At 36.1% G+C, this 20,288-nt stretch overlaps 1 non-coding gene across 1 annotated transcript; it reads right to left on the reverse strand.

Annotated features, from left to right (window-relative positions):
* Positions 1-17,194: 17,194 nt before the first annotated feature.
* Positions 17,195-17,301, reverse strand: LOC128282582 (small nucleolar RNA R71). The gene has a single exon (XR_008272908.1). It is a non-coding gene; the product is annotated as a small nucleolar RNA R71 (small nucleolar RNA).
* Positions 17,302-20,288: the final 2,987 nt, after the last annotated feature.

Here is a 20,288-nt window from a genome sequence, read left to right on the forward strand (position 1 = left end):
TTCTTCTTCATTACATTCGGCTAGCATGATAGAAAAGATGGACAAAATTCATTTTTATTTTGTTTTATTAACCTTTAATATCCATTTAAAAAAAATAACCTTAATGAACATTAATTACTACTCTATATGCCATGCCACTAACTTCCACTACCTTATAAATGGGTTAATAACCATATAAGGACCTTAACTTCAAGGTTCTATAGCTATTTGATACTTTTAAGTAATAGAACATGAATTTTATACTCTACGCGATTTAGTCATTTTTACCGAATCAACCATTCAAACGGTAAAATTTCTTCACAAAATTTTCACACAATTTTAATATCAAGCTGTAAATATTAAAATAATAATAAAATAAATTTTTTAATTTCAGATCGTGGTCCTGAAACCCCTATTTCGACTAGGGTCTAAATGGGGCTGTTACATATACACCAAAGCCAATTCAACTAAACCACATCCAAATTCATCAACCATTATCAAATCATATAACACATATAAAACTTGACTAAAGTTTCATATACTCTCATAGCATATTAGCTATTCTCGCATGGCTTAATATATACACAACTTCAAACTTAACCAAACATAACCTAGCTTATACATGCCATAGTATCAAGTTTAAACTTATAATGTACTAAAACAACAGTTGATAGTGTGATGGACTTTGTTGATGATCCCTGAGCTCGTAACTAATCTCCAAAACCTATAAAACAGTGGCAAACATAAACACACACAGTAAGCTATCATAGCTTAGTACGTCATAAGAAAATAAACAACTAAATGTCATAATCAACTCATTTAAACCAAACCAAATTATTTTATCATAATCACATTAAATCTCAAACTTATAATTTCATGTGTAACATATACTTTCACAAATAAACTTAATCATAGTCGAATATACATGTATTTATTATCAATGTAATATTCAAATTCAAAACCATAATACCATTATATAACCAAATCTATATAAACCCACATACATATATCCATGAATCATTTCATAAATATTCACATGATATAATCAAAAAGGTCGAATACACTTTTCACATGCACATACATTTTTCATTTACATTATCCATAATTTACAACGTATATCAAGTAACCGACTTACCTTATTTAAATTAAGAACTAAACTATCACATACCTGATCACTTTAGCTAGTTTTACACATTCAATCACAACTATCATTCCCTATTGAACCATTTGGAATTGAATAGGATACTCGGATAATCACATATATCGTACAATGCCAACGTCCCAGACGTGGTCATACATGCTATCTCATAACGATGTCATTGTTCCAGAAATGGTCTTACACGTAACCACATATATCAATGCCAATGTCCCAGACATGGTCTTACAGAAAACACATATCGAAAATCCTATGTCATGACATATGTATCCTAGCTATTCCTAAGGTTCATACGGGGCTTTCAGACGTCGTAACTCAATCAAAATGAATTCGTAAACATAGGTCCCAAGCTTATTTATATTCGACTAACACATATATATTTCCACATAGTTCATTTCAGCATATAAAATTCATATCTGTTTAAAATTAACAATATCTATTTGCTTATAAACTTGCCTCGGACGATGAAAATCGAAGCGGGACGGCTAATCGACAACTTTAGTTTTCCCTCGATCCAAATCCGATTTCTTTGATTCTTGATCTAAGCATATTCAAATTAAACTCATTCAAACATATTTTCACTCATTATAGTCCAAAAACACATAAATGGGTAAATTACTATTTTTCCCTAACATTTACACTTTTTACAATTTAGTCCCTATTGCACAAAGCAAAAAATATACAAAATTTCAATATATCATGCATAAGCTGAATATTCATCTTCTTCATACAAGTCCACACATTTCATTTATTTCCCATTTTAGTCCCTCATTTTATCATTTTTGCAATTTAGTCCTAATTACTCAAAATCATCAAAAATTCCAATACAAAACATGTTAATCCAAAACATATCCTTCATATTTCATCATCTAACATCACAAAGCTCAAATATTCATCGATGGAATAACTCAAAATATTCATCAAAATAAAAAATTCAAGCATGGGCTTTGTACATTACACTGTAATAATCTCAAAAACATGAAAATTAGAAAAAACCGAGCTAGTTACATACCTTGATTGAGCTTAGCAATGGTTGAACGTAAGAAAACCTTATTTCTTTTGTTTTCTTTTATGTTTCGGTCATAGAAAGAAAATATGGCAATTTTTTTGTATTATTTTATGTTTTATGTTATAAAACATTATTAATGATTTTACATATATAACCTTTATTAATTAATATAAAACCATTATATAATAAGGTCATGATCGTCCATATCATTATATCATGAGAAAATTGCAACATAAATACATCATGGAATGGAGACATCATCAATTCGGCCCTTTTAAAATTAACCATCAAATTTTCATTTTATGCATTAAGCCCTTTTTATTAAATAGGGCACGCAAACGACAAAATTAAATCACGAAAATTTCACACATAATAAACATAGAAAATAATTTTAAAATATTTTTCTGACTCGGATTCGTGGTCCCGAAACCACCTTCCAAATAGGGTCTAAATTAGGCTGTTACAACTCTCCCCCCTTAGGGATTTTCTTCCCCCGAAAATCTTACCAGTGAATAGGATTGGATAGCGTTCTTTCATCGTATCCTATGGTTCCCACGTTGCCTCTTCAACTCCGTGTTTATGCCACTGCACTTTCACTAATGGAATTTTCTTATTTCGCAACTCTGTAACTTCGCGGGCTAGAATACGAATCGGCTCTTCCTCATATGTCAAATTAGATTTAATCTCAATCTCTGACAGATTAATCACATGTGAGGGATCAGGTCGATATCTTTAGAGCATCAAGACATGAAATACATTATGGATCTTTTCTAGCTCAGGTGGCAACAACAGTCTATAAGCAACCGGCCTGATATGCTCAATAATGTCATACGACCCAATTAATCTCGAACTCAATTTGGCTTTACGGCCGAATCTGAGTATTTTATTCCATAATGAGACTTTCAAAAAGACTTTGTCCCCGATCTGAAACTCTATTTCTTTTCATTTCAATGCATAAGATTTCTGACGATCTGATGCTGTTTTCAGACTTTTACAGATCACTTTTAATTTCTGTTCAGTCTCTCTGATCAAATCGATCCCGTGTATCTTGTTTTCACTAATCTCGGTCCAATATAATGGTGTACGACATTTACGACTGTACAAAGCCTCGTAAGATGCCATTTTGATATTCGATTGATAGCTATTATTGTACACAAATCCAATCAGAGGTAAGTATCGTTCCCACATACCTTCGAACTCGAGAATGCAACATCTCAACATATCCTCAAGTATTTGAATGATTCGTTCAGACTGACCATCTGTTTGTGGATGGAAAGCAGTGCTGAAATGTAATTTTACACCTAAAGTATCTTGCAGTTTCTTCCAAAACCGTGATGTAAACCTCGGATCTCTATCCGAAACAATAGAAATAGGTACTCCGTGCAACCTCACTATTTGAGAAATATACAATTCAGCTAGCTTATCAAGCAAGAAATCTGTGCGAATCGGAACAAAATGAGTCGATTTAGTCAATCTATCCACAATAACCCAGATTGCATCTTTCTTGCTCTATGTCAATGATAGACTGGATACAAAATACATTGTGACTTTGTCCCATTTCCACTCAGGTATCATAATCGGCTAAAGCAATCTAGAAGGTACCTAATGCTCGAATTTTACTTGCTAACGACTAAACATTTTGAAACAAAGTCAGAAATGTTCCGTTTCATACCATGGCACCGGTAAAGTTGTTTTAAATCATTATACATTTTTGTACTACCCGAGTGAATAGATAACCCGGTGAATAGATAACCGACTGCTATGAGCTTCATTCAAAATCATCTAAATTAACTCAAAATTTCTCGGAACACATATTTGGTTTCTGAACCTCAGACAACCTTCAGCATCAACTCGAAACTCTGAGTCAATTCAAATCACATTGGTTCTGCTTTGCTAAAAAATCATTATCAACTTTCTAAGCATCACAAATTTTTTGAATAAATAACGGTATTGCTTTTAATTCAGCTATTATCAAACCATATGCACATTCACTGCACGTAAAGTAAATAGTAATTTTTGGCTTAGAGCATCAGCAACAACATTAGCCTTTCCCTGATGGTAGTCAATCACAAGCTCGTAATCTTTTAACAACTCTAACCATCGACGTTGTCTCAAATTCAGATCTTTCTGAGTCATCAAATATCTTAGGCTCTTGTGATCAGAATAAACATGAAATTTCTCACCGAACAGATAGTGACACCGTATCTTCAATGCAAACACAATAGCTGCCAATTCTAGATCATGTGTCGGATAGTTCTTTTCATGCGGCTTTAACTATCTCGAGGCATAAGCTATAACTTTTCCTTCCTGCATCAAAACATAGCCCAAACCATTTAAAGATGCATCACTATAGATAACAAATTCTTTACCCGATTCTGGCTGAACTAGCACTGGAGCTTCGGTCAAAAGGGCTTTCAACTGATAAAACTTTTCTGGCACTTTTCTGACCACTCGAACTTAACATCTTTCTATAATGGCTTCATCTTCAGGGTTGCAATCATAGAAAAACCTTTCACGAATCGTCTATAGTAACCGGAAAGTCCTAGAAAACTTTGAACTTTAGAAACATTTCTAGGAGGTTTCCAATCAAGTATGGCTGAAATTTTGCTTGGATCAACCCGAATACCTGATGGTAGTACATGTCCTAGAAAACTAACTTCACATGACCAAAACTCACATTTACTGACCTTCGGATACAACTGTTTATCTCGCAAATTCTGTAACACAAGTCTCAGATGTTCGACATTTTGTTTTTATCATGGGAATAAATCAAAATGTCATTTATGAACACAACTACGAATCAATCTAGATACTGTCTGAAGATCTAGATCATCAAATCCATGAAAATAACAGGTGCATTAGTGAGTTCGAAAGGCATAACTAGAAACTCATAGTGTCCGTACCTCGTTCGGAAAGCAGTCTTTGGCACATCAGAGTTTTTAACTTGCAACTGATAGTAGCCTAATCTCAAATCTATCTTTGAAAACACTGTAGCCCTTTTCAGCTGATCTAATAGATCGTCAATCCGTGGCAACGGATACTTATTCTTTATAGTCACCTTATTGAGCTGTCTATAGTCGATACACATTCTCATAGTTTCGTCTTTCTTTTCCACAAATAAAATTGGTGCACCCCAGGGAAAAAAACTCGGTCGAGCGAAACCTCTATCTGTAAATTCTTACAACTGAGCTTTCAATTCTTCTAATTTAATAGGTGCCATTCTATACGGAGCTATCGATATCAGAGTCATCCCTAAGACTAACTCAATACCAAACTCTACCTCTCAGATAGGTGGCAAACCCGAAAATTCTTCAGAAAACACATTCGGATACTTGTACACAATTAGTGCTGATTCTATATTTCTTTCAGCCACTTTACTATCAAGCACATATGCAAAGTAAGCTTCACAACCCTTTCTCATATACTTCTGAGCTAACATTGAAGATATTATTGCCGGTAAACCATTTAGATAATTAGATTCAATCTGAATAATCTCATCATTCTGCCACTATAAATCAATGGTCTTCCTTTTGCAATTTTACGACAGCATCGTTCAAAGTCAACTAATCCATATCCAGAATTATATCGATCTCGTAGAATGGCAACAACATCAAATCAGCCGGAAAACACGAATCTCGAATCATCAAAGGACAATTCTTACACACTTTATCAACCATAACACACCAGCCCAAGGGGTTCGATACTCTAATCACAAACTTAGTAGACTCAACAAGCAAAGTCTTACTGAATACTAAGGTCTCACACACATAAGAATGAGTCGAACCAGGATCAATCAATACAATTACACTAGTATCATAGAGAGTGAATGTACCAGTAATAACATCTGGGGATGAAGCCTCCTCGCAAGCACGTATGGCATAAGCTATGGCAGGTGCGCAAGCCTCAGATCGAACTGTCGTGTCTTTAGTTCCTCTCTGACTGCTACTCAAATTACCTGTATTTCTGGGTGGTCTACCTCGAGTTGACATGTTACTCGGCCTCGCATTCTGTACTATATTTTGCTCAACTAACTCAGGGCATTCATGAATGAGATGATCCATCGATCCACATTTAAAATAGGCCTGATCATGCAATCTACAACTATTGAGATGTCGTTTACCGCAATGTTTACACTTAGGTTGATTCGATCTAACATTACCAACACTAGCTACTGAAGTAGATCTTGAAATCACAGGTGGTCTATCCCGATCTGGTCTAGGATATCCCGAAGTAACCTTTGAATGGCTAGAATCATCCCGGAATCTCTTTGATGTCGACTGAAAAGTTTTACCTGACAATCTTTTACACAAATCTCTAGCTTGAAAGTCAGCTTTTCTTTTCTCTTTCCCAAGCTCTTCGGCGTTGTACGCTCGCTCAACCAATACTATGAACTCTTTTATTTCAAGTATGCCAACTAGTAGTTTAATGTCTTCGTTCAACCCATCTTTGAATTTTTTACACATGATAGCTTCAGTCGAAACACACTCACGGGCGTATCTGCTGAGTCTCAAAAATTTTCATTCATATTCTGTCACAGTCATCTGACCCTGTTTCAACTCCAAAAATTCCTTACGCTTCTGGTCAATAAATCTCTGGCTGATTTATTTCTTACAGAACTCAGTTTCAAAGAAATCCCAGGTCACCCGTTCATTCAGAATCACCGATAGTAGTGTATTCCACCAATGATATGCGGTGTCTCGTAGCAAAGATATGGCACATTTCAAACATTGATTCGGAGTACAAGATAGCTCATCAAACACACAGATAGTATTACCAAGCCAGAATTCAGCTCGCTCAGCATCATCATCATCAGTACCTTTGAATTTTTCAGCCCCGTGTTTTCTGATTTTATCAACATAAGGCTTATGTAATGTCAACAGATCACTCACTTGAGGTATAACAGGTATTATAGAAGGATTAGTCGGGGGTGGAGGTTGTTGTGCAGTCAGATTAGTTTGGATATACTAAGTAAACCAGTCGTTCATCAATTGGTAAAAGGCTTGTTTAGCCTCTCCCTCTTGGTTACTCGAAGTTAGTCGAGAATCAATTGGCGCCATCCCTTGTGCAGGAGCAGGCACTATACTCTCGACATCATCAGCTAAAGCTCTATCAGGATCCATTTACTATACAAAAACACATTTTCAAATGTTAGAAGTCATCACACTATCACAGTATAAAATATGGCATGTATAGCTAGACTCACACGCGCTACGTTAGTCCTAGAATCGACTAAACCATAGCTCTGATACCAATCAAATCTAACACCCCTAACCCGTATCCATCTCCAAATTAGGGTTACGAGGCATTACCGAACTATTCACAACTTAAGGGAAATATTCATTACTATTTCTGTTTAAGGTAATATAAACTCAATTATACAAATCATGTGCACATCTCATTTATAACATTCAAATAATTAAATTATAACATAGATATTTACATGACAAATTCCGGGTTCAAACATTAAGACATACAAACACATAAATCGAATACATGCCAAAATATCTATTCAACTTGGAAAATATCAAACATATCATTTTCTTAATTCTGCATTTGTGCATTTTAAAAATCTAACAAACTATTACATTAATTATTGTCCAAACACTTATGCAACTTTAATATCATTGCCATATAACCAAACATAACTTTAAGGCAACATATATATAATGCATATTATAACATATCATTATGAACCATTAAATGAGCAAAACATATGAATTATATTACACCCCATTCACATACTAAAAATCATACATAAATAGAACTTACATAACCAAGTACACATGATTATACCGTTGATATATACACTTATTTAATAATTTAATAATATGGTGAATATACAATATACTTATTATTATTCCTTTACCGAATTATATAACAAACATAGCAAACATATATACTTTATATTAAGCTTACTAACTTGAATTAATTCATATCATAAATCATGCATTCCAAATAAACTAATATTAAGCCATAACCAAATACATATATATACCTATCTATCAACCATGTTTGCCTCATTTAATCTAAATTATAAAATTGGACTTATGTAAAACATATCAATATGACAAGCTTACCATAATGAATAATCATAAGTCATACATATCATTATTTTATACTATAAGCATACATCAAATACACTACATTTATATGACATGCATTTTACTAAGTAATGCATTACATATTATAACTCAATAAACAACCATCATTTACTCCATAACCGAAACCCATGACCAAACACCACCACATATATATATATTTATATACCTTGAGATAATGTATATATCATACCAACACATCATGTGCATAAATATATATGTGCAAGTACTGAATCATCAATCAAATATATATTCATTGCTATCAAACATAAAACATAACCGAATCATTTTAACCAAAAGTAACATGACAAACATAATTCATACTCATTTATATACCAAAGCCAATTCAACCAAATCACATCCAAATTCACCAACCATTATCAATACATATAACACATATAAAACTTGACTAAAGTTTGATATACTCTCATAGCATATTAGCCATTTTCCCATCACTTAATATTTACACAACTTCAAACTTAACCAAACATAACCTATCTTATACATGCCATAGTATCAAGTTTAAACTTATAATGTACAAAAACAACAGTTGATAGTGTGATGGACTTTTCTGATGATCCCTGAGCTCGTAACTAATCTCCAAAATCTATAAAACAGTGGCAAACATAAACACACACAGAGCTTAGCTTAGTAAGTCATAAGAAAATAAACAACTAAATGCCATAATCAACTCATTTAAACCAAACCAAATTATTCTATCATAATCACATTAAACCTCAAACTTATAATTTCATGTATAATATATAATTTCGTAAATAAACTTAATCATGGTCGAATATACATGTATTTATTATCAATGTAATATTCAAATTCAAAACCATAATACCAATATAGAACGGAATCTATATAAACCCACACACATATATCTATGAATCATTTCATAAATATTCACATGATATAATCAAAAGGCCGAATACACCTTTCATATGCACATACATTTTTCATTTACATTATACATGATTTACAACATATATCAAGTAACCTACTTACCTTATTTCAATTAAGAAATAAACTATCACATACCTGATCACTTTACTCGTTTTACATATTCAATCACAACTATCATTGCCCGTTTAACCATTCAGAATTGAATAGGATACTCAGATAATCACATATATCATACAATGCCAACGTCCTAGCCATGGTCTTATATACTATCTCATATTGATGCCACTATCTCAGACATGGTCTTACGTGTAACCACATATATCGATGCCAATGTCCCAGATGTGGTCTTACACGAAAACACATATCAGAAATCCTATGTCATGGCATATGTATCCTAGCTATTCCTAAGGTTCGTACGAGGCTTCCAGACGTCATAACTCAATTGAAACGAATTCGTAAACATATGTCCCAAGCTTATTTACATTCGGCTAACACATATATATTTCCACATGGTTCATTTCAGCATATAAAATTCATATCTATTTAAAATTAACAATATCTATTTGCTTATAAACTTACCTCGGACGATGAAAATCGGATTGGGACGGCTAATCAACAACTTTAGTTTTCCCCCGATCCAAATCTGATTTCTTTGGTTCTTGATCTAAACATATTGAAATTAAACTCATTCAAACATATTTTCACTCATTTTTTTCCAAAAACACATAAATGGGTAAATTACTATTTTACCTTGACATTTTTATTTTTTACAATTTAGTCCCTATTGCACAAAACACAAAATATGCAAAATTTCAATATGTCATTCTCAGGCCGAATATTCATCTTCTTCATACAAGTCTAGACATTTCATTTGTTTCACATTTTAGTCCCTTAATTTAATATTTTTTCAATTTAGTCCTAATTTCTCAAAATCATCAAAAATTCCAATACAAAAGATGTTAATCCAAAACATATCTTTCATACTTCATCAAATAACATCACAAAGCTCAAATATTCATCAATGGCATAACTCAAAATATTCATCAAAATAAAAAATTCAAGCATGGGCTTTATACATTACACTGCAACAATCTCAAAAACGTAAAAATTATTAAAAACTGAGCTAGTTACATACCTTGATTGAGCTTAGCAATGGCCGAACCTAAGAAAACCTTATTTCGTTTCTTTTCTTTTATGTTTCGGTAATAGAAAGAAAATATGACAATGGTTTTTTATTATTTTATGTTTTATGTTATAAAACATTATTAATCATTTTACATATATAACCTTTATTAATTAATATAAAACCATTATATAATAAGGTCATGACCGTCCATATCATTATATCATGGGAAAATTGAAGCATAAATACATCATGCAATGAAGACATCATCAATTCAGCCCTTTTAAAATTAACCATCAAATTTTCATTTTACGCGATTAAGCCCTTTTTATTAAATCAGGCACTCAAACGACAAAATTAAATCACGAAAATTTCACACATATAAATTCAGACATAATAAACATAGAAAATAATTTTAAAATATTTTTCTAACTCAGATTCGTGGTCCTGAAACCACTATTCCGAATAGGTTCTAAATTAGGCGGTTACACATTTCATTAAAGACTGTCCTGATATGGGTGAGAAAGATAGACCTTAGAGTGTAAGACCGAGTAACACATCGAATAGAGGAAGACCACCACGAAATGCTGGGAATATGAGTGGTAGTCGAGGGGTGATGAGAGACTCTACTATGAGATCTGAGGCCAGAGCACCTACCCGAGCTGATGCTATTCGTGCACGAGAGGAAGCATCATCACCAGATGTTATCACCAGTACTTTCACTCTCTATGATACTAATGTGATCGCATTGATAGATCCATGTTCAACTTATTCTTACATATGCATGAATTTAGTATTTAGTAAGACTTTGCTTATAGAGTCTACTGAATTTGTGATTAGAGTATCGAAACCTTTAGGCAAATGTGTTTTGGTTGATAATGTCTGCAAGAATTGTCCGTTAATGCATCAGGATTTCTATTTTCTAGCTAATCTAATGTTGTTGCCATTTGATGAATTTGATGTGATTTTGGGTATGGATTGACTATGGTGCTATAGTGAATTGTAGTTGAAAGACAATTGAATTGAAGTGTCAGAATAATGAGACTATTGGAATTGAATCTGATGATCTGAACAATTTGTCAATTGTAATATCATCTATGTTAGTTCAGGGACTTGTGAGAAAAGGGTGTAAAGCTTACCTTGCTTATGTACTTGATACGAAAGTGACAGAAACAAAGATTGAATTAGTACCAATTGTGTGTGAATATCCAAATGTATTTCCCGAAGAGGTACCGGGTTTACCACCTATCAAAGAGATTGAGTTTAGTATTGAATTAGTACTGGGAACAACGTCGATATTGATAGCTCCGTACAAAATGGCTCCGACAGAGTTAAAAAAGTCAAAAGCTCAGTTGCAAAAATTGACAGATAGAGGTTTTGCTAGACTGAGTTTCTTTCCCTAGGGTGCACCTGTGTTATTTGTGAAAAAGAAAGATGGCATGATGAGAATATGAATAGATTATCGACAGCTCAACAAAGTGACAGTCAAGAATAAATACCCTTTGCGAAGAATAGATGATTTGTTTGATCAGTTAAAAGGGGCAATAGTATTTTTAAAAATCAATTTAGATCGGGTTATTACCAGTTGCGAGTTAAATACTTGGATGTGTCAAAGACTGCATTTAGAATAAGCTACAGACGCTATGAATTTCTAGTTATGCCTTTAGAATTAACAAATGCACCTGCTGTTTTTATGGACTTGATGAATTAGATTATTAGGTCGTACTTTGATAGATTCGTAGTTGTGTTTATTGATGATATTTTAATTTACTATCGTGATGCATCTGAACATGCCAAACATTTGAGAATTGTGCTAAAAATTTTGAGAGAAAACAATTGTTTCCAAAGTTCAATAAATGTGAATTTTGGCTACGAGAGGTTGGTTTTCTGGGACATATAATTTTAGCCGCGGGTATCCGAGTTGACTCGAGCAAAATTTCTATGATTATAGATTAGAAGCCTCCGAGAAATGTAATCGAAGTCCATAGTTTTTTGGGACTAGTCAGCTATTATAGACGATTTGTGAAAGGCTTTTCGACAATTGCAGCTTAAATGACGCGATTGCTTCAAAAAGATGTTAGATTTGAGTGGTTAGAAAAGTGTCAACAGACTTTCGAACAGTTGAAAGCATTATTGATAGTAGCACCTATGTTAGTTCAGCCTAAGTCTGGTAAAGAATTCATAGGTTTCAATGATGCATCATTAAATGGCCTGGGTTGTGTTTTGATGGAGGAAGGCAAAGTTGTAGTGGATGCCTCGGGACAGTTGCAGCCACACGAAAAGAATTATCCGATGCATGATCTTGAATAAGCCGTGATAGTGTTTGCATTGAAAATCAGGCATCATTACTTGTTTGGTGAGAATCATATTTATACCGATCAAAAAAGTTTGAAATATTTGATGACTTAGAAAAAATTGAATCTACGATAGCAGAGATGGTTAGAATTGCTAAAAGACTATGAATTAGTAATTGACTATCATCTGGGAAAAGCAAATGTAGTTGCTGATGCGTTGAGCCGAGAGTCTTTATTTGCTTTATGTGTTTTGAACACACAATTAGCATTATCTGACGATGGTTTGATAGTAGTCGAGTTGAAAGCGAGACCGTTATTTCTACAGCAGATTTGTGAGGCTAAAAAATTTGATAATGAATTGCAAGAAAAACGAGCTCAGTGTGAATCGACTTTTGATTCAGAGTTTCGAATAGGGCTTGATGACTGTTTGATGTTTCGTGATAGAATATGTGTACCAAGAAATTCTGAGCTTATTCGAAGAATTCTAAACAAAGCACGCAGTAGTTGTTATCAGTACATCTGGGAAGCATGAAAAAGTATAACGATTTGAAACAGCTTTATTGGTGGCACGACATGAAATAAGATATCTCTGTAACGCCCCGAATTTGGGCCTAAAAGTATTGGGCCTTGAGTATGGGTCCGTAAGGAGGTTGTATATAAGTATTTAATTGTAGAAGGAAATGACACAATTAAATGTCTGCTTTGGTGGTTAATGGCTCTGAAAAGTGTTGGAGAAATCTTGGGTTCAAACCTGGGCTTTAGCAAAAATATAGGTTTTAAGTGAATAAAACCTTGGGTGCTTGGATGAAGGCCTTTTAAATTATTATGGCAAATAAATGACACAAGGAACCAAGTGGTTTAGTGGTTGTGGTGTCATTAAGGTTGCAAGGGAGCTTGGGTTCAAGTCTTGGCTCTTGTAATTTATTTTGGTTATTCTTTTAAAGGAACCTGGATTTTGGCCTATAGACCTTACCATTAATTGAGGCTAAAATGGTGACACAAAGAGCCTTGTGGTGTAGTGACAAGGTGGCGTGTTGTGTAACTGTGAGGTTTGAGGTTCAAATCTTGGGATACACAATAGAGTATTTATTTTGTTGTTTGAGCTGTGTAGGAGGTGGAGTTGGACTGGAACTCTGTGGTTGAAGTGGTCATAGAAAAATAAGGAATTTTTCTAATGGTTGAAAGTAATCCCACATCGAGAAGCTAACATGAGAATTGGCGAGAAGCTGGCTTTAAATAGAGCGAACCATATGAGTTGGTAAGAGGGAAAGTGATTAAGACTCAATGCAGGATGTGCCAAGGTTAGTGATCGTGGACTTTGGCGCGTTCTCATAAACAGGTGTGTATTCACGCCCTTCTTTGCTGGAAGTTGGCAAAAGCTGAAAAGTCGAAACCTCGAAATTCGGGGCCTCAAGAACGTTCGAACGCACGAGGGGCCAACTGAGCCCACAAATCATGAGTGATAGACTGTAGAGGCCACCACGAGCATTCTCGTGTGATGGGGCTGTTCTGGGCTTCGATGGGGCTGATGGGCCCGTGGGCCCGCTTGTGTAAACTTCACTATTAAATGGGATGTAGATAGACTTCTCATGTCATGCACACGACTTAGGTAGTTCTGGGCCACATTGTGCCTAGATGGGTCATGTGGGCCCAATGGGATCGTGGGCCACACATAGATTGAATCTGTAATTTTTGATAATTATTGGACTGGGCTATGTAGGTCACATAACCGTATCTAAATTTGGGCTAAATAGGCCACACGAGGGTGTGGGCGCACTTGGGTCGAGTAATGGGCCTTAGGCCCATTTGCACCGTTATGTCTGTTTAGGTTACTTAAGTCACTCGAGATGGCGTTGGGCCTTCTGTTGGGTCGTTAAGACCCCGGTTTGTGAAATTACCAAAATACCCTTGTAGTGTAAAATGACCGTCATACCTCTATATAGTAGAATGATGATTTGCCCTTATGTTCAGTATGACTGATGTACCTATGATTTACATATATGATTATGTTGAGTATGACTTTGCATGCACGTAATATTTATGACATGACATATTGCCTGGGGTTGGGTTATTATGGACGGAGGAAGTGTACGGCCTGTAGCCGTCCTGTATAAGGCTTTCAGCCTTTTTGCGATACTTATAGCTTATAGTCGTTCTATTAACTGACAGTATTGCTGTGATATTTACGGCCTTTAGCCATCCTGTCTACGAAAGTGTACGGCTTGTAGTCATCCTGTATAAGGCTTTCAGCCTTTCTACGATACTTATGGCTTATAACCGTTCTGTTAACTTGCAGCGTTGCTGCGATATTTACGGCTTTTAGCCGTCCTGTCTACAATGTTGAGTCATCCTCTCTACGGCATTGAACCGTCCTGTTGACTTAGTGCCGTAACCGGTGCTAAGCTTGGTTTGTTGGCTGGGTGGGTCGATTTTATCCCCACATGGTGAGTTAGTTGGTACCAGTGGTGAGCAGAATGGATTGGGTTGGGTTGCATACTTGTATTGTGATTATACTATTTTGTGCATAGGCCCACACTGTTACTGCATAAGGCTTAGGCCCAAACTGTACTGTTATTGAATAGGGCTCAGGCCCAGATTGTTACTGTATGCACTTGATAAATCATAATTTATACATATTTTTACCCCATGTTTAACGCATTTTATGGATAATTTCATGTTTTATACCTAGGAGGGCATAGGAAAGCGAAAGGAACGAGAAACGGGCCAAAAACAGAGAAAATGGGCCAAAGTACGAAGTCAACACGGCCTGGACCTCCTCACAAGGGCGGACCACACGGCCGTGTCAATTTGGCAGGCTTGAGCACGGCCTAAAGTAATCGTACATGGGCGTGTCACACGGGCGTGTCCCTGCTGAGCCCAAGTTAAGTCCAATTCAAAAAAGGCTAATTTTGAGGGCTCTTAGGCATTCCAAAGCATATAAATACACCCTAGAGGAGAAAGAAAAGGGACACACAAAATAGGGGGAAAGGAATTATCCCAAGAAAGCCGATTTATCCATCTTAGAAGCCGGATTCATCATCAAGACTGAAGATCTCTTCTTAATTTCCCTTAAGGAGTTTTGGGTTTTCTTTATGTTTTGTATTCTTTATTATTCTGAGATGTTTTCTTGTTTAGTTATGAACTAAAACCACTAAATACCCAAAGGGAATGAAACCTAAGATGAATCTTGTTATTATTTTCTGAATCGTATGATAAATATTTAACTTGTTCTTAATTATGTGTTCTTAATTCTTGTTTTGATATCCCAAGATACTGATCCAAGATAAGCTCTTATTCAGAGGAGGAATAGACCCTATTTAAGAGTACATTTGTCATAATTAAGTGAGTTGATTGCGCGCTTAGACATAGGGTGACAAGATTTTGCCGGATTAAGGTGAAACCTAATAAGGGGATCCATAGATCGAGTTAATGCAACCCAAGAGTGTTAATTAGAGAAAAGTCTCGGTTATTCAATCTAGGGATTAGATGTTATTAGTCTTGAATAGGGATAATAACATAACTTAGGGATCTCTACGGAACAAGTTAAATGAATAAATCGTCTGATTCGAAGCTAGAATAACAAGTACCGTCCAGGTGGATTTTTCCTTAGGTATTGGCTTCATTCAATCGATTTTCCCAAAAGCAATTTCCCAATTCTATTCTCTGTGAGTTCTTAGTTTAGATAATTAGTTAGTTAAAACAAAAAATCTCTTTATTCTTAGGCTAGATAATAAAAAGGCAGTCATTACTAGTACTTTTAGTTCCTTTGGGTTTGACAATCCGGTCTTGCTAAAACTATACTACTGTTCGATAGGTACACTTGCCTACATCGCGATAATAGTCAGTTTTAAGAACGAGTAATTATAAATATTTAAAACCTATCACTAAATCATGCGATCAAGTTTTTGGCACCGTTGCCAGGGAACTAAGATATTAGGAACACTCAATTTTTATTACTTTAGCCATTTATTTTTCTTGCAATTTAATTTATTATTATTATTATTATTATTTATTAATTTACTTTTTCTTTCTCTTGGCAGGTTTTTATAGTTTATGACTAGAAGAAACCCGTCAGGACCACTACTTTTTGACGAAGAAATCGATTGCACAGTACGCAAAAACCAAAGAGAAATAAGGCGAAGATTAAGATACACAGAGAACGAACAGGAAGACGATACTCAAACCCCAACCGAATAGATGGCTGAAAACCAAGACAATCAGCTACCTCTTGCAATTGCGGCTAATCAAAATCCTGCTCCATGCATTATGTATGATTATGCTAAACCTTCTTTAACAGGAACTGAATCTAGCATAGTTAGACCTGCTGTAGCTGCAAATACTTTTGAATTGAAACCTAACATAATTCAAATGATATAACAGTTTGTTCAGTTTGACGGTTTGTAGGATGAAGATCCCAACGCTCACTTAGCAAACCTTCTGGAATTTTACAATACATTTAAAATCAATGGCGTTTCTGATGATGCCATACGTCTTCGGTTGTTTCCCTTTTCATTGAGGAATACAGCTAAACAGTGGTTGAACTCGTTACCACGAGGGTCAATTACTACTTGGGAACAAATAACAGAAAAATTTTTACTCAAATACTTTCCGCCGGCTAAAACGACTAAATTACGTAATGATATCTCTTTGTTTGTGCAGATGGATTTAGAAACACTTTACGATGCATGGGAGAGATACAAAGACTTACTGAGAAGGTTCCCTCACCATGGGTTACCGCTTTGGCTTTAGGTTCAAACATTCCATAATGGCCTGAATCCTTCGACTTGAAAAATGTCAAGCACTTTCCATGACCCATTCCATATTTTGTCACTTACGGCATATCCTATCCGTGTGGGGCCCACAGGTCCATTGGGCTCGCACGGCTCATCTCGGCCCAACAAGGCCAATAATGGCCCTAGTCCATGAAACGCATGCAATGGTCTTATAGCCTATCGCCCATAATATGTGGGCTTGATTTACCCCACAAGCGATCGCATGCTTGTAAGGCCTCAAAAGCCAAAACTCCGCCTTTTCGGCTTTTACCGATCTATAATAGCCTTGGTGTGGTTACACACCGGCATTCATCATTGAACACAGAGTAAGGTTGGGTGTACGACTACACACCTGCTTGGAGAAGAGATCATTACATGCCACGTGCTTCACCTTGATAGAACAAGTAGGGCTCAGACCACCCTTAACCAACAACCTTCACCTATTGGCGACAATCTTCATAGAAACCCCATCTATTTAGCAACCTTAAAAGTAATAAACTTAGACTAATTGTACTCCTTATCGAAACGTAAACCAAGAGAGGAGGGTAATAGTTTTCGGCCAACCCTAATACCATCTACAATCAAAGCATGCAATGACACGAACGTTCTCCTAACAGCAATCGATACAAAGAAGAGATTAAAGAGGGAGACCATTATAGAAAGAAGAAAGAGAATCGGCACCACTGTGAAACTACATTTGATAACCGTATTAGCAATACTCCACCATCGATAAAAACCCGAAAACTAAGAGGAACTCACTTACCTCGATCAAAGTAGGGAAAAATTCAGTAGAGAAAAGAAGATATTCAGCTAGCACCAAGATAAACCCGAATAAGATGAGAATTAAAAAGCAAGCGGTATTCAGTCAAGGCTCCAAGGGAAGAAACACAATAGAGAACCAGAGAAGGGGTCGGAAAGAAAGAAGAGAAGGAAAAGAGTTTCGGCACAGGCTAGAGAGTGAACTGAAAGAGTGTATTCTGCACAGAGTGAAAAACAAAAGGGAGAAATAGCAGGAAAGAATTTCAGCTTAACCTGAAAGATATCAGCACAAGAGGGAAATGGTATCAAGAGATCAAAAATGCAAAACTCGAAATAGTCTAAGAACAATTCAGCGCCTATACTCTTCCTAATTGTCGAAACCACACTCCTCAAAACCTCTTAGTCAAATTTGCATTCACAAGCACCCCTATTCGGCTCTAACTCCTACTAATTCAAATCCCTTGAAATCCTCCAAGATTTTCTCCCCTTATCCCTCCATAACAACCTCCAAGACCCATTCAAACTCTCACCCAACAGAGTTTCAATCCACTACTAACTCTTATCGTCCCAAGCAACAAAATTAACATCTTTTACCTTCTATGGGATTCGAACCCCAGTCTACTCATCTGCCAAATCACGCCACATGCCATCAAGCTACAAGGATTTTTGTGGTAACAAGCAACCACAATTATTCATAAAGCCTAGGTGCCAATGTTCAGGCTCTTTTTAAGAGAAAACAAAATTTTTGCAAAAGCCAGAGCTTGAACCCAAGCCTTCTCAGACACCCCCAAACACGCCCAAATCATTTAGCCACCACACCAAACATGTGATTTGTGTCAAACCCGGTAAAATTACAGTCCCTAAATTTTTAGAGCGTTACAACTCTACCCCCCATAAACAAATTTCGGCCTCAAAATTTACCTGGTCAAAATAAATAAGGGTAATGATGTCGTATCATCTCTTCTAGTTCCCACGTGGCCACCTCTACACCGTGATTGTGCCAAAGCACTTTGACCAGTGGAACCGACTTCTTTCTCAATACTTTAACATCACATTCCAATATCTATACTGGTTCCTCCTCAATAGTTAGATCAGGTCTAACTTCAATTTCCTCAATTGACACGACGTTCGAGGGATCAGAACGGTATCGCCTAAGCATTGAGTCGTGAAACACGTCATGAATTCTTTCTAGCTCTGGAGGCAACTCAAGTTGATATGCAACCGGTCCTATACGCTTAAGTATTCGGTAAGGCCCAATAAATCTAGGGCTCAGCTTGCCCTTCCGACGAAACCTCAAAATTTTCTTCCATGGTGACACCTTAAGAAAGACATAATCCCTTACAGAGTACTCGACCTCTTTACGTTTTAAGTCTGCATAGGACTTCTGCCTATCAAATGCTTCTTTCAACTGCTCTCGAATCAGTTTTACCTTGTCTTCTGTATCAGCAACTAGCTCCGGTCCTAAAATTCGTCGCTCACCCAGTTCAGTCCAGAAAGTAGGAGTACGACACCTACGATCATATAATGCTTCGTATGATGCCATTCGAATACTGGACTGGTAGCTGTTGTTATACGCAAATTCCACCAACGACAAATAATCCTCCCAGCTGCCCCTGAAATCCAATACACAACTTCTTAACATATGTTGCAATATCTGAATTACTCTTTCAGACTGTCCATCCGTTTGAGGGTGAAACGCAGTACTGAAATCCAATCGTGTACCCAAGGCCTCGTGTAACTTCTTCTAGAATCGAGATGTGAATCTAGGATCTCTGTCGTATATGATAGAAACTGGTACACCATGCAGTCTCACAATCTTATCCACATACAACTTGGCCAACTTCTGTAATGAATAATTAGTGCGGACCGGTATAAAATAGGCAGACTTAGTCAGTCAATCTACAATCACCCAGACTGAATCTTTCTTAGTAGGCGTCAAGGGTAACCGACTCACGAAATCCATGGTTACCTTCTTCCACTTCCAAAGTGGAATTTTAACCTGCTGCAGTAGTCCAGAGGGTAATTGATGCTCAGCCTTAACCTGTTGGCATGTCAAGCACTTACTCACATAATCAATAACATCACGTTTTAACCCAGGCCACCAATACAACTCACGAAGATCTCGGTATAACTTGTTCCCACTAGGATGCATGGCATAAGGACTACCATGCACCTGTCGTAGAATAGAC

Source organism: Gossypium arboreum, chromosome 1 (genome assembly GCF_025698485.1).
Source record: "Gossypium arboreum isolate Shixiya-1 chromosome 1, ASM2569848v2, whole genome shotgun sequence".
NCBI lineage: Eukaryota > Viridiplantae > Streptophyta > Magnoliopsida > Malvales > Malvaceae > Gossypium > Gossypium arboreum.